This window comes from Panthera uncia, assembly GCF_023721935.1.
Source record: "Panthera uncia isolate 11264 chromosome E2 unlocalized genomic scaffold, Puncia_PCG_1.0 HiC_scaffold_20, whole genome shotgun sequence".
Classification (NCBI taxonomy): Eukaryota; Metazoa; Chordata; class Mammalia; order Carnivora; family Felidae; genus Panthera; species Panthera uncia.
The window spans coordinates 15,398,007-15,417,453 of NW_026057589.1; the positions used below are offsets into that span (position 1 = coordinate 15,398,007).

General features: G+C 39.2%; 1 long non-coding RNA gene across 1 annotated transcript in view; it reads left to right on the plus strand.

Annotated features, from left to right (window-relative positions):
* LOC125916602 (uncharacterized) overlaps positions 1-19,447 on the plus strand; it is a 45,163-nt gene that overhangs the window by 5,586 nt on the left and 20,130 nt on the right. Inside the window, exon 3 of the long non-coding RNA XR_007455976.1 lies at positions 13,561-13,675. This is a non-coding gene — a long non-coding RNA (uncharacterized LOC125916602). The remainder of the gene's footprint in view (positions 1-13,560; positions 13,676-19,447) is intronic.

Genomic DNA, 19,447 nt, shown 5'->3' on the forward strand with positions numbered 1-19,447 from the left:
GTCCTTGGGTGGCTCAGTCAGTTTAGCATCAGACTTCAGCTCAGGTTGTGATCTCACAGTTTGTTAAGTTCAAGAGACTTAGGGCTCGCTGCTGTCAGCATGGAGCCTGCTTGGGATTCTCTGTCTCCATCTCTCTGCCCCTTTCTCGCTCTCTCTCTCTCTCTCTCTCTCTCTTTTTCTCTCTCTCCCTCCCTTCCTCCCTCTCTCTTTCTCAAATATAAACATTAAGAAAAAAAAAACAAGAAAGAGGAATCTGAAAATAACCAACTACATGAAGGTCCCACTGGCTTCCCATTGCTGCCATTATCGCATCCAAACCTGCATTTTGCCATCAAAGCATTCTTTGGGCCCTAGAAAGGACGTTTGTGTATCACTTCCTCAGTACTCCCATCTCCTGCCAGCTGCAGCACCCTGAATTTTCTTTGGAAAAGTACTCCCTGCTATGACGTGAGTAGCCTTGACTTCACTTCCAAGGCCAGAGTGGATCTTTTTTGGCTTAGGCCACTCTCAATGATCCTTCTCCTGGCCATAGTGGTTGGTTCAGAGGTGGACATAGGAACCAACCCAAGTCAATGAGATATCTGGAGGAACTTATGAGAAATGGACTCTCTCTGATCCCTTCTGGACATAAGCAGGACATATATACCCAAAGAAACTGCTGAAGCCTTCTTGGAATCAGAGGAAAGAGACTGCTAGAAACTTGTGAGCCCCAACAAAGAAGAGAAAGAAATGGAGAAGGAACTGGAATCCTGACCAGATCATTGGAGCCCTGGACCAAGTCTGACCTGAAGCTAGTCTCTCCTTTCTCTTCAGTTAGCCAACAAAGCTCATTTATTATTTAAGCCAGGTTGAATTGGTTTTTTTTCCTTTTGAAGTAATAATGACACCAACAATAATAATTTATAACTCCTATCAACCCCATGCAAAGTGTCCATACATTTTGCATTAGTCCTCATAGACTCTTTCCTTCCAGCTTTACCAGACTAAAGGAAAATATTCAGGCAGAAGGGACAGCGAAGGACCACAAGTGCCCATGAGGTTCTGGGGGGTGCTTACTTGGCTGTTAAAAATTGGACCTGAGCATGGGGGAGAAGGCAGAGGCAAGTGTGACCTCAAGGGCACGACCTAAGTCACTTTGGGCCTGACTACTATTGCCGTAACTAGGAGAAGAAATGAGTTTGGAGGAAGGGGACGAAGTTCAGTTTAGAACAATTTGAATTTGAGGATAACTATCCAACTGAGCCTCAAAGGTGTTGACTTGTCTACCATCACCAGGAAACTGGCAGGTCCTTGAGGGCATGGACTGTGCCATCTAACCCCTAGAAGGCCCCAAGGACTATGTGCTCAATTAATGAAGAAATAAATCAAAGCTAAATTATCCAAAAATAATTACAGAACAATTAGGTCCCAATGTCTTCTGTGAGCCTGATGATCATTACGTTTATTAGGAATTCGAAAAAGTTCTGTGATGCCTGCCAGTGGGAATGATGGTGCGTCCGTGGAAGAGGTAATGCTAAAGCTGTACTTGGAAGATGTAGTGGAAGAAAGGGAGTAGGACATTCTAGACTGGGAGAGGAGCTGGAAGAAGGTGCTCATGCCTCCCTGCCTAATTTGATAATGCCACTGTGTTGTGCAGAATTCTATCACTGTTTCAAGTAATTAGAGCACTGGAGTGAAGCAAGTCATAAGGGACCCCATCTCACCTGAAAACTGGAGACCCATCACAGTGACCAGAGAAGTAGAGGGTACCAGAAAGGCATTTTTCTTGGAGAAAAAGGTCACAGGAAGTTAAACAAAAAAAAAAAAGGGGGGGGTGTCCCTGGGTCACCTGGGTGGCTCAGTCAGTTAAACGTCTGACTTGTGATTCCAGCTCAGGTCATGAGCTCACAGTTTGAGTTCAAGCCCCACATGGGTCTCCGTGCTGACAGCGCAGACCTGCTTGAGATTGTCTCTTTCCTTTTCTCTCTGCCCCTCCCCAGTCATGTTCTATCTCTCCCTTCCTCCTTCTCTCTCCCTCTCCCTCAAAAATAAAAATAAATAAATAAAGGGTCCCTAACTGCATCTTTCTATCTCCTTCAGCTAAGTCAGGAGACCATTTGGTCTGTCTCTATTGAAATCCAAGGAATAGGAAATAAGGCAGCTGGTGGTGATGTTTTGTGCCTCATTTTCTGATTACATACAAGACGGAGGAAAAAAAGGGGGGGAATTTTGAGCCATTCTGATAAACAAATCCAGAAGCTAACTGCATGGTTTTGTTGCCTTTACCTCCAAAGGAGTTTTTCAGAGAAAAAGTTACAATGAAAATTTCTATTTTAAAAAGAGGAAGAGTCTAACTCCCATAATTGTTTCCAATTTAAGAAAAAAATATCTTCAAAAGGAAAGTGTTACTTCTAAGCTAGTTGTTCCATATGCATTTTAAAAAGAAAATATGGCACAACCTAAAGCAGCTTTCTGTCAGCTTTTGGGGATTTGCAGGAGAATGATCAAAGGGGCCCTTTCTCTCTGTCTGAGATATACAAACTCTTATCAGTCTCCTCTTAAAAGGCTCTCTGGGTGTAGGCAGTTACTCCTCTATCATAACTGTTTACTCTTACAGGGAATAGAACTCTCACGGCTGCTTTTATGAATGTCTTAGTCATCTGCAAGGAAGTACTTTGAAACATTAGAAAATCCACTCAAATCTTATTTAACTGGCAGCAGGTGACTTGGAAATGATTTTGTGCTCCTTCTTGTTTTCTAATTCTTTGAAGAATGATGATGCTCACCGGCTTCATTACTTCCACAGGGAATCAGATCTGGGATCCAGGGACCTGTGCAAACAGAGGCACCCACCCATCACCATTATGCAGTGGACACCTTCTGAGTCTTAGGTGACCAGATTGTGGCCTTGTATTCTGGGCAGGCAGTTCTGAAGGTTGCTCCTGCTCTTGCATTTTAATATGGGCTCAGAATAGAGCAGAGGTGGCGTGGAATAGTGGATGAGGCTTCAGGAAGTCTGGAGGTGCACATTCCAGTTCGACTTGACTAAATGCTTCACCCTTTCTAAGCTTCTTTTTAACTTATCTCTAAAATAGCATAGTGATGGGGCACCTGGGTGGCTCAGTCGGTTAAGCGTCCGACTTCAGCTCAGGTCACGATCTCACGGTCTGTGGGTTCGAGCCCCGCATCGGGCTCTGGGCTAATGGCTCAGAGCCTGGAGCCTGCTTCCGATTCTGTGTCTCCCTCTCTCTCTGACCCTCCCCCATTCATGCTCTGTCTCTCTCTGTCTCAAAGATAAATAAACTTAAAAAAAAAATTAAAAAAATAAAATAAAATAACATAGTGATAGCCATTCCAAAGGATTGCTGAGGATTAAATGAGATAGTATATATCACATGTCTCCTATACATGATACACAGTATTGGTTCAGTGAATTATGATTGTTGCCAGTGCCGGGGGGGGGGGGGGGGGGGTGGGGAGGGTACTCCTGGCAGTGGTATTGTTATAGGATTTTCAGTATTCAACCAATGGAAGAAAAAATTTAAGTGGAATACTCCTTTCCAAATTACCCATGTTGATTTCAAAGCGTTACAGTAGGAATGATTAATACAAATACTACGAAATTGCCATTTTTCAGTATGGGATATTTTTGTTGTTTTAATTTATATGTTATTAAAGCTAATAGATGGTCATTTTCAAATATTTAAATGATACAGTTGTACCAAGTGGGAAATGAAAACACCTTATCATTTCATACCTTTCTGCTCTGAGATATGGTAATTATCATTTCAAATCTGTTTGTGTATACGTATACAAAGAGTGCTAGGACAAAATCATGAACTTTTCACTTAGCAATAAGATTTGATTTTGATGTGATGGTGGGCCATTTATTTATTTAAAAAAATTTTTTTTAATGTTTATTTATTTTTGAGAAAGAGAGAGACAGTGCGAGTAGGGGAGGTGCAGAGAGAGAGGAAGACACAGAATCCAAAGCAGGCTCCAGGCTCTGAGTTGTCAGCACAGAGCCCAATGCAGGGCTCAAACTCACAAACTGCGAGATCATGACCTGAGCTGAAGTAGGACGCTTAACTGATTGAGCCACACAGGCACCCCAGTGGTGGGCCATTTAATTTCTAGGTCCTCATCTTTGGGGTGGAGCCCACTGGGAACTTTAGATTTTTGATCCAGTTTTTAAGCCAAGAGCAAATTAGGCTTTCAGATTGCTCTAACAGAGGGGTTGTGAGTTGTCTATTATTAAATCACGTCTAATAATCTCAGGATTTCCTGTTGGACTTTACTTATAGAGTACTGCCTTTTGTTGAGGGATAATTTCAAAAAGTTAAAAACACAACTTACATAAACATATGATAAGGATATGCCAACAGGTTAATTAAGTTTGTTAAGAAATGAAGCAATCAATCAGATGATATACCTGTTTCAAAGCAGAATTCAAGGAACAGAAATGTAAAGAGTCATTCAGATGAATGGTGAAATGAATTTGTTAATAGATATAAAACTGGCTAATGCTCTTTAGGACCATAAACTGAAACCTTTGGAGTGTAGATTTCTGGTGAGATAGAAATCTAAAAGTGAACATATTAAATGATATTATCAATGCTCCCATCAAGTAGTAAAGAACAAAATCAGACACAGATGGGTCCTCTTAAATAATTGAATAATCCTTGAATGAGACCTTTTAATGATGACCTATGACTTTAAAAAGGACACATTGTCATCTTTTCATTTAAGTTTTGGACACTTTTTTTTTTTTTTGACAGTGAGAGAGCATGGAGACAGTATTAGCAGGGAAGAGGGGCAGAGGGAACAAGGGAGAGAGAGAGAGAGAGAGAGATAAAGAGAGAGAGAGAGAGAGAGAGAGAGAGAGAGAGAGAGAGAATCTCAGGCAGATTCCACACTCAGCCCAGAGCCTCATGTGGGGCTCAATCCCATGACTTTGAGATCATGACCTGAGCAGAAATCAAGAGTCAGTTGCTCAGCTGAATGAGCCACCCAGGTGTCCTTGGACGTTAATTATTCTTAAGAATTATTTAAACTTGTTCTTGGTTGTTATGGTCACTGTGTCCCTGTTATCTTGACCCACAAAATCTTCACTTTCTATGTCTTTGATGTCCTTTTCATGTCTTCCATAATTTAAGAAAAAGCTTTTATTAAAAAACAAGACCTTAAATTTTTTTCATTTACTCTTTTTATCTTCTCAATACATAAAGCAGCAATGGGGAGACTAGTCCCTTGTCACCAGCAAGGCAATTTTATCTTCCGTTGTAGAGCTGATTTCACGTGTTTGTAGTGATTAACTATTAAAACTCCTGTTCTCTTACTATTTTTGCATGTATCCCTATTTCAAGCTTATAATAAATTCCTCCCATGCTCTATCCTACCCCCAAGACCATATGAGGTGTCTCTTATATGTCCTAATGCACTTGTCACCCTATTATGATACGTTTCCCAGCCACCTACCTCCACCAACACACCTTTTTATTAACTTGGAAAATCAGACTGTTCTTGTCTCCTGTTTCCTTAGGGATTGACTTATATTAGGTGCTCCATAAGTAATACCTGAATCAAAGAATGATGTATGGACACTATTCTTATAGTCAATGAAGCAAATGTAAAACTAAAAACAAAAAAAAATATTTCAAAACATCCTTCTTCATCTCTCCCGCATAGTTTTCTTTTAATCATTCTACTGAACTTTCTTTGTCACTCATTTTAAACATCATAAAACTCTCCACCTTTTAATGTATTAATTAGTATTTTTGCCTTTACTCAAGACCAGTAGTTCTTCTTTAGGTGAAATATTGAAAAATGGTTAAATTCTGAGTGTCCCAACTCAAAGTTGAACTTAGCTGTTCAGAACCAGTTTTACTGACTATAATTTAATTTCGCTCTATAATAGCTATAAAACAGACTTCTCCCCTGTAAGAGCCAAAAAACATTTAGCACATCATTCTTAATTTTTTAGAAAAGAATTGAATCAAAAGAGTTCTTTATCGTATAGCAATTTCATGGTGAGACTAAGACTGTTTTTTTGGTACTCAAACTAGTGGGTGAAACATTAGACTCCACAGCGACAAGTTGGTGTGTATTGCCTAGCCAACGTCCCTGTTCGTTTTTGATCCCAGATACATGGTAAGTGGAAACAAGCAATGATATTTTTTGGTTGGGCAATACTTGCTCTGCTTGTGAGGTAATCAAAGACCAAGGCTTATTAGGTGAGTCAACAGTAATGCTTGAAATACTGGACAATCTCACGTTGCCATAATGAGAACTGAATGATGCTACAAAGCTGAAGAAGCAGAAAGATAGCCTTCCCTTATTAATATTAATCATTGGCAGGTAACATAGCGAATGCTCAGTAAATGCCTGTTAATGCTACTGCTCTCTCTGTTACTATGAAAGCCCTTCTCCCCATCCCCATCTGCCAGGTCTTTTTTTTTTTTTTTTAATTTTTTTTAACGTTTATTTATTTTTGAGACAGAGACAGAGCATGAACGGGGGAGGGGCAGAGAGAGAGGGAGACACAGAATCTGAAGCAGGCTCCAGGCTCTGAGCTGTCAGCACAGAGCCCGACGCGGGGCTCGAACCCACAGACCGTGAGATCATGACCTGAGCCGAAGTCAGCCACTCAACCGCCTGAGCCACCCAGGCGCCCCTGCCAGGTCTTATACATACACTGACCAGGCAGGAAGGAGTACTGCTTCTAGGATATGGAAAATCAGAAATAGGGTCTCTTCTTACCTTCTTTCAGAAAACGAATGGGAATCAATAGGAAAATAGAGAATAGTGATTAAACCAAAAAGGTTGTCTTTTGAAAAGGGCAATCAAATTGACAACTCAAGGGGTGTATTAATCAAGGAAAAATGGGAAAATGTGCAGATTACCATTATCTGGAATGATAAAAGAACATCACTACGGATATATCACACATAAAAATAAAATTAGGGAATATTATAAAGAACTTTATGCTAATAAATTTGAAAGTGTAGGTGAATTGGACAAATTCCATGAAAGATAAAAATTTCCAAAATACACACAAGAATAATTAGAAATTTAATTACCACTGCATCAGTCAAGGAAATTGACTTTGTTCACTGAAATTTTCTTACCATCCAAATAAACTTTGCTTCACCACTTAATCTAACAAACTTTTAAGGCAGAAATAATACATTCATTCACAAACTCTAAGAAAAAAGAAGAGAAATGTCTTTTCTTAGGTTATTTTATCAGTGAAAAATTATTATGACACTGAACACAAGAAAAGTGTGTGCGTGTCTCTCTCTCTGCCCCTCCCCCACTCACACTCTGTCTCTCCTTCAAAAATAAACATAAAAAAAATTTTTTTAATAAAAATCAATACCTACTCAACAGCATAAAAATAAGAAATAGTTAAGAACAAATTTAACAAAATATGTGCCAGACTCATAACACTAAATACAAAACTGCAGAGAGAAATTTTAAATGGTATAATAAATAGAGATAAAATGCTCATGGTTTGAAAGGCTCAATATTGGTATCAGTTTTCCTTAAAATAATCTCTAGATTCAAATCAATTCTAGTCAAAAGCCTAGCAGGCATTTTTGAGAAGCAGTATCTAAATTGTATATGCAGCAGGCTCTGTATCCAATGGAAATAGCCAAGATGGGTTTTAAAAAAAAAAAATACATCTAAAAGAATAACATTACAAAATTTCAAGTATATCATAAAGCTACAGTAACAAAATGTGGTATTAGCATGAGAATACTTATATAGGTACTAGAGGAAAATATCCAGAAACAAACTCACACATGTAGGGTGAGTTGATTTTCAACAAAGAGGCTAGGGTAATATAATGGAGAAAATTGGTCTTTTCAAGAAATTATGCCAGAACAATTGATGTTATATGGAAAATAATTAACTTTTATTCTGTCCCCAGACCACCCACAAACATTGACTTGAAATGGGTCTTAAACGTAAGGGCAAAAGTTTATGCCTACAACTTCTAGAGGAAAACAAAACATTTTTACAACCTTGGCATGGGCAAAGAATTCCTATATTATAACAACAATGACAAAAACATGAAAGGTTTAGAAAACAACTTTTGCTTAATTAAAGGAAAATATGTGTATTATTCAGAAGACACTGTAAGGAAAAAAAGCCAGACTGAAAGAAAACAGCGAATATTTTATGCAATAAAATAAAACCATTTATTTAAAATTTACTGAAAAATAAAACAATTAACTTGAAATACATCAATGTAGCTCTGTTTGCCTCGAGATAATTCCAATGAAGAGCCTCACAAAATGTAAAAAGGATGGTGTGTCTGGTGGAGCTCCATATCCCTGGATAGGAAAAATACGTGTGTGTGTGTGAGAGAGAGAGAGAGAGACAGAGACTGAGAGACCCCTATGGTAGTCAAAATAATGCCCCTCCAAAGATAACCAGATACTGATCCTTGGAACCTATAACTGTCATATTAAATAACATTATGTATATTAATGTTACAAATGGAATCAAGTTTGTAATCAGGTCACTTAAAAATAGATTATCATGGGGGCACCTGGGTGGCTCACTTGGTTAAAGCGGCTGACTTCGGCTCAGGCCACGATCTCACTGTTTGTGGGTTCGAGCTCCGCGTCGGAGTCTGTGCTGACAGCTCGGAGCCTGGAGCCTGCTTCAGATTCTTTGTCTCCCTCTCTGTCCCTCCCCTGCTCATTTTCTCTCTTTCTCATTCTCTTTCTCTTAAAGAATAAATAAACATTTAAAAAGTTTTAAAAAATAGATTATCATGGCTTATCAGAGTGGAGCCAATGCAATCACAAAGATCCTTTAAATGTGAGAAAAGACGGCAGAAGAGTCAATGTCATACACTGTGATGTGAGAAACACTTGACTAGCCATCGCTGGCTTGGAAGATGGAAAGGTGCCATGAGACCAAAACTGGGGGCAACCAGCAGTTGGAAAAAGCCAAAAATGAAAAAGAGAAATTCCTCTCTAGAAAAATATTAAAATATCTAGGACATATTCAATTATGTTTTAAAATCTAATGTGATACTGATGAAGGAATGCACAAATAGACAAATTAAGTAGAAAATCATTATATAGTCTCAAATACATCTGCAAATTTAGTCTATGCTAAAGGTGATATCTCAGTTAAGTATGGAAAAAGAGAGCTTTGTAATAGACGTATTGGGTTAATTGGATATCCATATGGCAAAAATAAAATTGTGCTCATGAATCATACTGATACTAAAAGAAATCCCAAATTGGTTAGAGATCTAAATATAAAAAGTGAAATTATAGAAAGAATCATGGTAAAATCTTCTAATACTTGTTAGTAGTGGAAGCATTTGCTAACTATGATTCAAATTCCAGGTGCAGTTAATCAAAATATTGTTAAACTGATTATATATTTTTTAACTCAAGATTAGTAAAATGTTATATGAGAAAAATAATTACAATTATACCATGGAGAGTTAATGTTTTTAACATATAGTTTCTAAAAATAGAGCAACAGTCAATAACCCTGTAGAAAAAATAGGACAAGATATGGACAAGTCACAGAAAAACAATGCCAATGGCTCTTACTCCAACCCTATTTCTAGAAGTCACTTGTAAAGACATATATCTATGTCTATACTACCCAAAGCAATCTACACATTTAATGCAATCCCTATCAAATAACCAACAGCATTTTTCACAAAACTGGAACAAACAATCCCGAAATTTGTATGGAACAGCAAAAGACCCCGAATAGACAAAGCTGTCTTGAAAAGGAAGAGCAAAGCTGGAGGCATCACAATTCCAGACTTCAGGTTATACTACAGAGCTGTAGTAATCAAAACAGATGATACTGGCACAAAAATAGAACATAAGTCAACAGAACAGGATAGAAAATTCCAGAAATAAACCCACAATTATATGGTCAATTAATCTTCGACAAAGCAAGAAAGAATATCAAATGGGGAAAAGATAGTCTCTTCAACAAATAGTGTTGGGAAAACTGGACAGCAAAACGCAAAAAAGAATGAAACTAGACTACTTTATTACACCATACACAAAAATCAATTCAAAATGGATGAAAAACCTAAATGTGAGACCAGATACCATAAAAATCTTAGAGACAGCACAGCAGTTAATTTCTCTGGCATTGGCCACAGGACCTTCTTTCTAGATATGCCTTTTGAAGCAAGGGAAACAAAAGAAAAAATAAACTATTGGGACTACATCAAATCAGCAAAGCAAAAGGCAACCTATGGAATGGAATAAGATATTTGTAAATGGCATATCTGATAAAGGGTTAGTATCCAAAATATATAAAGAACTTCTAAAACTCAACACCCAAAAATCAAATAACCCAATTAAATATAGGCAGAAGACATGAACAAACATTTCTCCAAAGAAGACCTACATATGGCCAACAGACACATGAAAAAGTGCTCATCATCACTTATCATCAGGGAAACATAAATTAAAACTCCAATGAGGTATCACCTCACACCTGTCAGGATGCTAAATCAACAACACAGGAAACAGGTGTTGTTGAGGATGTGGAGAAGGGGGAACCTTCTTGCACTGTTGGTGGGAGTGCAAACTGGTGCAACCACCGTGGAAGATAATATGAAAGTTCATCAAAAATTTTAAAATAGAACTACCCTACAAATGAGCCATCACACTACTGGGTACCCAAAGAATACAAAAGCACTGATTCAAAGGGATACCTGCACCCCTATGTTTATAGCAGCATTATTCATAATAGCCAAGATATGGAAGCAGCCCAAGTGTTCACTGATAGATTAATGGATAAAGAAGATGTAGCATGTATATTATTCAGCCGTAAAAAAAAAATGAAATCTTGTCATTTGCAACAACATGGATGGAGCTAGAGACTATAATACTAAGTGAAATAAGTCCGAGAAAGTCAAATACCATATGATTTCACTCATATGTGGAATTTAAGAAACTAAACAATGAGCAAAGGGAAAAAGACAGAAACAACCAAGAACCAGACTCTGAACGGTAGGGAACAAACTGATGGTTACCAGAGGGGGGGTGGAGGGATTCCAGGTGAAATAGGAGATGGGGAATAAGTAGAGCCCTTGTCATGGTGAGCACTGAGTGGTTAAAATAAAAAATATAAAAATATGCTTAAAAAATAAAGACCCCTTGTTAAATACAAGAAAAGATGCATGTATTTTTTTTAATTTTTTTTCCGATCTTTATTTTAGAGAGAGAGTGCAACTCAGGGAGAGAGACAGAGGGGGAGAATCCCAAGCAGGCTCCACACTCAGCGTGGAGCCCAACACGGGGCTTGATCCCACGACCCTGGGTTCATGACCCAAGCTGAAATCATGAGTCAAACACTCAACCCACTGAGCCACCCAGGTGCTCCAACAAGATGTATTCCCACAGAAAACTGTTGAAAGAACCAATTATTAGGAAATGGTTGGATAATCCAGGGCCTATCAACACAGAGTACTATACAACTGTTTAAAGAATGAGGAGTATCATGAAGTATGCCCTAAAATAAAAATGGCAAGATGACCAAAGCTATATTTAGTGCACCACAATGGATGTGCTTATGTCTGTGCTTTTTCTTTTAAATTTTTATTTTAAGTAGGCTCCACACCCAATGTGGGGCTTGAACTCACAATCCAGAGACCAAGCCTCACGTGCTCTGAACCCTCACTGACTGAGCCCACCAGGCACCCCTTGTGTCTGTGCCTATAGGTATTTCCATTACAGGAGCAACAGGAGGATAAACCACAACATAGTAAATTGAATCATGGTGGGGGGTGTAGGGCAAGTAGCAGAGAAGAGAGCTGCGGGAAAGGAGTTGAAATTGAATGAGTGAATAAGTTTTGTTTGGTAGATTTGATATTGCAGGTGACTTTGTTTTCTTAAAATCCTAATGCAAATTTAAATTGTACAAAGTTCCTAAATACATTTCTCTTTTTTTTACACGTTTATTCATTTTTGAGAGAGAGAGAGAGAGAGAGAGAGCAGGGGAGGGGCAGAGAGAGAGGGAGACACAGAATCCGAAGCAGGCTCCAGGCTCTGAGCTGTCAGCACAGAGCCCAACACAGGGCTTGAACCCACAAACCATGAGATCATGACCTGAGCCAAAGTCGAATGCTTAACCAACCGAGCCACCCAAGCACCCCATGGTCCTAAATATATTTACAAATAAAACAAAGGTGTCTGTTGGTTTTCTAGGGCTGCCGTAAGAAAGCACCATAGACTGAGTGGCTTAAACAACAGAAACTTATTTCCTCACAGTTCTGGAGCCTAGAAGTCCAAGATCAAGGTTTCAGCAAGGTTGTCTTATTCTGAGAGTATGTCCTTAATTTATAGATTGCCACCTTCTTTTTTTATGTTCACATGGCATTCCTTCTATGTGTGTCTGTGTCCTAACGTCCTCTCATAAAAGTACCAGTCATATCAGATTAGGGTCCACCCTAATGACCTCATTTTACCTTAACTCCCTCTTTAAAGGCCCTATCTGTAAATACAGTCACATTCTGAGGGACTGGGGGTTATGACTTCAACATGGGAATTTTAGAGGGACACAGCTCAGCCCAAAATACTGACCAGGAATGGATCAATTTGGTGGCTCTTTGAATAACCATACAGAGAGATTCCAAGTGATAGTGCGTGCAATAATCGCACAGTACCTGCCTGGTTGATATGCCTGAAGGATGAAAGGAAATGCAGATGAGAGAAAAATGATTCCAGCTAATACACCCACTTATCAAATTGTACCTCCCCAGTGGATATGCTCTAGGGCGAAAAGGAAATGCAGAGGGCTATTTATCCTTCCTGGTGCTAGGTGTTCTGCAGAAGCCACGGGACACCTTGGCTCAGGCTGACAGAGGTAAGGCATTTTAGACGTAGAACATAGACTTCATGCATCCAGGAGCTAGATCCAATCTTTCTCAGGCCCTTAAACATTAAGGGAGATAAATAGCCATCCGAAGTTATCCCAGTTTCTGTCTAGAGGTGGATGGAGGAGCTGGGCTAGAAGTTTATGCTGTAATTTATGCCCTGTGTTCCCTAGGGCCCAATCATGGCTCCTTCATTCCTGGTAATCTTTCCTTTGCTCCTGGCCCTGTCAACACCTTGCAATGCTTGTGATTGTAAAATTCAGCACCCTCAGACATATTACTGCACATCAGATGTCGGTGAGTCTAAGGGGACACCTTAGAGAAGTCTCCACCAAGGAGCTCTCACCATAGGGTGTAGAAATGCAGAGGTGGGGGAGCTCAGAGGTGGGTGATCTGATCAATGCCTTCATGAGACTTTGGATGTGGGAATCCTAGAGCAATGAAGCTATGGGCCCCTGACCCATTTCTTCCTCCTCCCAGTCATATTAGCTGATATACAAGGACCAGGAAACAACACCGTGACAAAACAAGGTTTCAGAGTCAATGTCATTAAGGTAAACTCAGTACCTCCTTTGTTCTTACCTGCTTTCCTCAAAATAAGCAAGACTATCTGCTCTTGCTGAGAGATTTGGATGGTTTCTGGAGCCTAGCAACTTCTATGTAAACCTAAGGTCCTAGTCACTCTTTCCCTCCCATTGCAGGTACTCAAGGCTCCCAGAGGCATCCCAACAATCCACGAGATCTACTCACCCATCAGTTGGAAAGACTGTAGTTATAGGCTGAGGACCACTCAACAATCACTATTACTTATCGCAGGTGAGCATCCCTGTCCACCTACAGCCCTTCAACCTTGCTACCTCCTCCTAAAAGGACCACCTGACTTCTGCAACTAACCCCACCAAGGACCAAGGGCCCCATTATCATGATCTGACAGACTCTTCCTGGGGCAATGCTGGACCCTCATTCATGGCTGACTCTGTACCAGCCTCAGGGCTTCTAGACCCTCTGGTCTGACTTCCCAGGGGATATGCATACATGGTATACTGACTCAGGCCATACTCCCCCATCACTGCAGGCTATCTGAGGCGGGGCACATTGCGCTTCACAAGATGCTATCTGGTCTATTTCTGGTACCGGCTCACCAGAGAGCAGAGGCTAGGTTTTGAGGCAGCATACAGAACAGGATGCAAATGTCAAGTGAGTATGGTGATTTTTCTCTGCAGCCCAGGCACTACTCTTGTCCCATGTCCTTGTTCCCAGATCTTCCTCCCTGCTGTCTCCCTCCGGATGACCCTTGCTCTTTCACCTTCCTTCCATTCCCTGACCTCTTCCCACTGTTTCCTTTCTGTCCTTTCCCTCCTCACTGCTCCCTTTAGCCTCTCCTTGTTGACAGACCCTTGTTGCCCTTGTTGGTCCAGGATGGAGTGTATGAACAGGAAGTGGGCAGTTCTGTATCTCCCTCCACCCCTAGGTTCAGCCCTGCCTCCACTGCTGGCATTCCTGCCCTCAACCTGACTTTGGAGAGTGTGTGTGGAAACAAAAAGACTGTAACTACAAGGTATGGGAAGGAAACCATTCCTTGTTCTCCATGTGTGTGCCCTCCATGAATGGGTACTGTGAATGGACCCGCATCCAGATGAACTATCCGTACCAAACCTCGGCTCCAGTGACCTCTGTTCACTAGGCCCGAAATCATATAATAGAGTTTAATATTCTGTCTCCTGGTCTGGCTGCTGTTAGCAGAACTGAGTTAGTTTTGTACACCTCCACTAAATTGTACACTTAAGTTTTGTTTACTTTCTGTAAGTAGTGTATGCATCAATAAAACTTACAAAAACAAATCCCAAGTTGATAAACCACCCTGATGACAAATTCCCTTTATCTTCTCTGTTCATCAGTTATCTTTTATTTCTTCTTCATCCAGCAACCTCATGCCAGACTCTAATCCTTCTTATTCCACAATTCCTGACATTTCCTCATCCTCTCAAAGCAAGAGCCCTGGGTCCAAACAAAGGGACAGATCCCAGATCCAATCTGACCAGGGTCACACTCCACCTGACACACCCTTAACCTTCCCCAGATGATTTGCAGAACCATAAATCACAGGAGAAAGGATATTCCTTGTTCCCACAGAATTAAGACTCACTTGCAAATATAAACATTGTTCCTTGTCATATTAAAATTCTGAAAATAAAAGACTTTTAAACTTTTATAAGAACACAAAAGGCAATATTTTTAGGACTTCAAATCACAAAAGTTCCAAAATATATGAAGGAAAATGTTGATAAATTCCACTACTCTAAAATAAAATATCTTTCCCCAAATAAACCAAAGTACCATAAACACTATAAAAATATAAGATACAGACATAGATTGGAATTGGAAAGGATTTACAGCTTTATGATAAAAATTAGGTCTGAAGAGTGTTTTGGGGAATTGGTTGAAGTTTCCCTTTGAACATAATTTATGAACTTAAAAATTTCCCAGAGTCCTTCCAAAAAGAGTGTCTTCTCTGTGTTATTATTTAATTTAATTATGTATTTTATTAATCTAATTTTATTTTGTTAATTATTTTAAATTTTGGGATCATTTTGGATTTACAGAGGAAGGTACCAAGATAGTACAAAGAATTCATACATATTCTTTACCTAGTTTGCTCTAATGGTAACATCTTATGCAACACTGGTATATTTGTTAAAGCTAAGACATTAACATGAGTACAATACTATTAACTAAATGACACTTTATTCATATTTCTACCACTTTTCCCTCTTTTTTGTGCCAGAATCTAATCCAGGATACTGCAGAAATTAGTCTGGTCTGTGACAACTTTTTTTTTTTTAATTTCTTGAAGTTTATTTATTTGTTTTTGAGAGAGAGAGAGACAGAATCCCAAGCAGGCTCTGCGCTGACAGATGGGGACTCAAACTCATGAACCATGAGATCACGTCCCAAACCGAAATAAGAGTCGGACGCTTTAAATGGCTGAGCCACCCAGGCACCCCTGGTCTGTGACAACTTCTTAATGGAACTTCATTTTCAGTGACCTGGCAGTTTTACAGTGTACTCGTGTTCTGGAGACTCCCTCAATTTGGATGTGTCTGATGTATTTTCATGATCAGACTGGGGCTGTCGATTTTCAAGAATAGCACAAAGAGGAATACTTACTCTCATTGCACTGTATCACAAGTACTTAGCCTTGATATTACACCACTGATAGTGTTAACAATGATCACTTGGTTAGGGTGGGGTCCGCCAGGTTTCTCCACTGGAAAGGCACCGTTTTTCCTTTTTATACTCTTCGCCATGTCCCATTGGTTTTTAGTTGAACAATGGAATTTAGAAAATCGTATCTGGACACGGGTTCTTCATTGCTACTGGGGTGTCACTGCTTCCAGGCCTTCTCAGTAGACAGAACTAGGAAACATATGTATGCATATGAATTTAAGTGTATCCACATGGTTATAACTATGACCCTTTCTCTCAATATATATTAAAATAAACCTGAGTTTCATACTAATGCCAACTACAGAATAATACAGGGCTCATTATAGCTCTCACCTATTGATTATTTGTACCTTTTTTTTTTTCTGACAATAGGAAACTTGACTTTTATTTTATTATTTGTTCGAACCTAGTGTATATGTAAAGTAGTTTCAGCATGTACCCCTGTAAAGTAAATTTACCAATATAGTACCAGGTTTGTGTAGTTTTTAACATAAATCCACTCATTCAAACTCACATGCACACAGTTTCTACCCTAAGGCCCCAAAGGGTCCCAAACACACCTGGGTCCATTCTGGGAAAGGAGGCCCTAGGGGACATGGTGCAGACTCAGAAATCTGGGTGAACTTACATGCATTGCCAGGAATAAAGACACCACCTGATATTTCTACATCTACAATCCCAACCTAATTGATCCCGACCCCCAATTTCAACCTTCCAGTGAGCAGGTCTTCCCATTTAAAACTCTCAGAGAAACATAGATCTCCTGGCAGAAGGTCAAGAATGTAAGTAGACATGGTTATGGTTAATAGGCACAGAAGAGGCTGCCAAATCCACACACCAGTTGTCTGCGATCTCGCTCTCCCTGGAGTTCAACCAGTGACCTTGGAATCAGAAGAGAATTCTAGAAAAAGAAGACTGTGGAAAAAATGGCACAGACATAGGGAACCAAATGGGAACAGGAAGGTTTTCTGTGCCTATCAGGCCACACACACACACACACACACACAGTCACAAAAATGTTTATAAATATTTGTGTATATGTAGGTGACATATATTTCCTAGGAAGCTTTATCTGCTGAGACACTAAATGAAATGAAATTTATCAGTTGCATAGGGAATAGTTTCTTACATAGGGCACAAAAACCAGAAAGTATAAAAGACAAACTGATATATTGTGCCTCATTAAAATTTAAAACTTTCATTCTTCAAAAGCTGCAATTCCAAAAATAAGAGAATGAGCCCCAGAGAGGGGAGTTAAATGCAAAACACATATATCTGACAAACATGCTATATCCAGAATATATTAAAAGAAAAAAAACCTCTTGCTACTCAAAAGGAAAAATAACAATAAAAATGAGCAAAATGTCTGAATAGACACTTCATAAAGCATGATACATGGGATGCTCAGTCAGTTAAGTGGCCAACTCTTGATTTTGGCTCAGGTCATGATCTCACAGTTGGTGGGTTTGAGCCCTGCATCAGGCTCTGTGCTTACTGCACAGAGCCTGCTTTGGATTCTCTGTCTCCCTCTTTTTGACTCTCTCCTGCCCGTAAGCATGCTCTCTCTCTCTTTCTCTCTCAAAAACTAATAAACATTAAAAAAATATTAAAAACAACATGATACATGAATGGCCAATAGTCCCTAAAAATATTATTGGAAAAACACAAATAAAGCCTCTATAAGATACAACTTCATATTCACTACAATGGCTAAAATTTAAAAGAATGACAATACCAAGTGTTGACAGGGATTTGAAGTAACTGGAATTCTTCCAGTTTGTTCTTGGGATTATAAAATATTGCAACCAACTTGGAAAACATTCAACATTTTCTTATGAAGTTAATGATACAATTATCATAGGATCAACAGATTACAAACATATTATTTATACAAATAATGAAAACAGAGAACTTCTTTAAAAATAAGGAGACTTGTAATGAATGTATATAATAGCTTTATTCTAATGGCAAAAATCCTGGGAAATAAACATTTGTCATCAGTAATTGAATGAATAAACAAATTTTGGTTTATTCATACAATGTAATAGTAACCACCAAGAAAAGGAACGAACTACCAGTATAGATGACAACGTGGATGCATTTTATAAGCATTGTCCTGAGAGGAAGAAACCATTTATAAAAGAGATTGCACTGAACTAGTCTATTTATGTTAAATTCTAGAACATCCAAAATTACATTTATAGAAAATAGGTCAATGTTTGGCCTAAGGGAATGATTAGCTCCAAACATGTATGAGAGACTTGGAGTATTTATGCTGTTTTTCTGTCTCTTGATTAAGATACTGTTACCTAGTGTATTTATTCACAGAAATTCTTTAGACTGTGTGATTGAAATGTGCAAGTTGCATTGTGTGTCCATTTCCATTATAAATTTGATTACATCGGTAGCCATCATTTTATTACTTCTTGTGATTCCATGGGTTGGCTAGGTGGAGCCTCCCCTCCGTGTGACACCATCTGCAATTAGCTGCTGATGGAAATGGACTGGAACATTCATTTGCCACTGCCCATGTGTCCATTTATTATTATAGACTGAATTGTGCTCCCAAAATTTATATGTTGATGTCCTAACCCCCAGTACCTCAGAATGTTACTGTAGTTAGAGAGAGGGTCATTAAAGGCATAATTAAATAAAAGGAAGTCACTAGGGGTCATTGGGTCACTAATCCAATATGACTGGCATCCTTATAAAAAGAGATTAGGACAAAGACACACACAGAGGAAGGACCATGTGAAGACACAGGAAAAGACAGCCATGCACAAGCCAGGGAGACAAGCCCCAAAAGAAACCAACACTACTCACAGCTTGGTCTTGATCTTCTAGCCTCCATAGTTGTGAGAAAATAAATTTATGTTGTTTAAACCACCCAGTCTGTGTTACTTCACTATGGTAGTCCCAGAAAACTAATGCAGGTATTTTTTAACTTCAGGTCACTTCTCTTTCCACAGAAACAATATGACCAGGAGCACTTCCTTGTCCTCTCTGAATTGGGAGAATTTTTCCCTCATCTCTTTGTTTGAAAGTCACCCTTGCGTTAGCATATCATATGGTAGCCATCCATTTTCACCTTGTTTCAACACACCAAGCCAGCCCATCTATTAACAACTCTGGGTCCGTCTTTGTCCATCAGGGGGTCAAATTTTGCGAGTAAAGAAAAAGGCTTGGTGCAGGTAGTGATGATAGGGAAAAGAGAAGACAAAGAGGTACACCAAATATAAAGAATGGGCAGAAACAGAAAGAAAACAAGGAATAAGTAAAGGCAATGAAGACAGAAGGAGAACAAAAAAAAAAAAAAAAATGAAGAGGGAGACGGAGCAGGTACAGCAGGAGAGAGAAAGC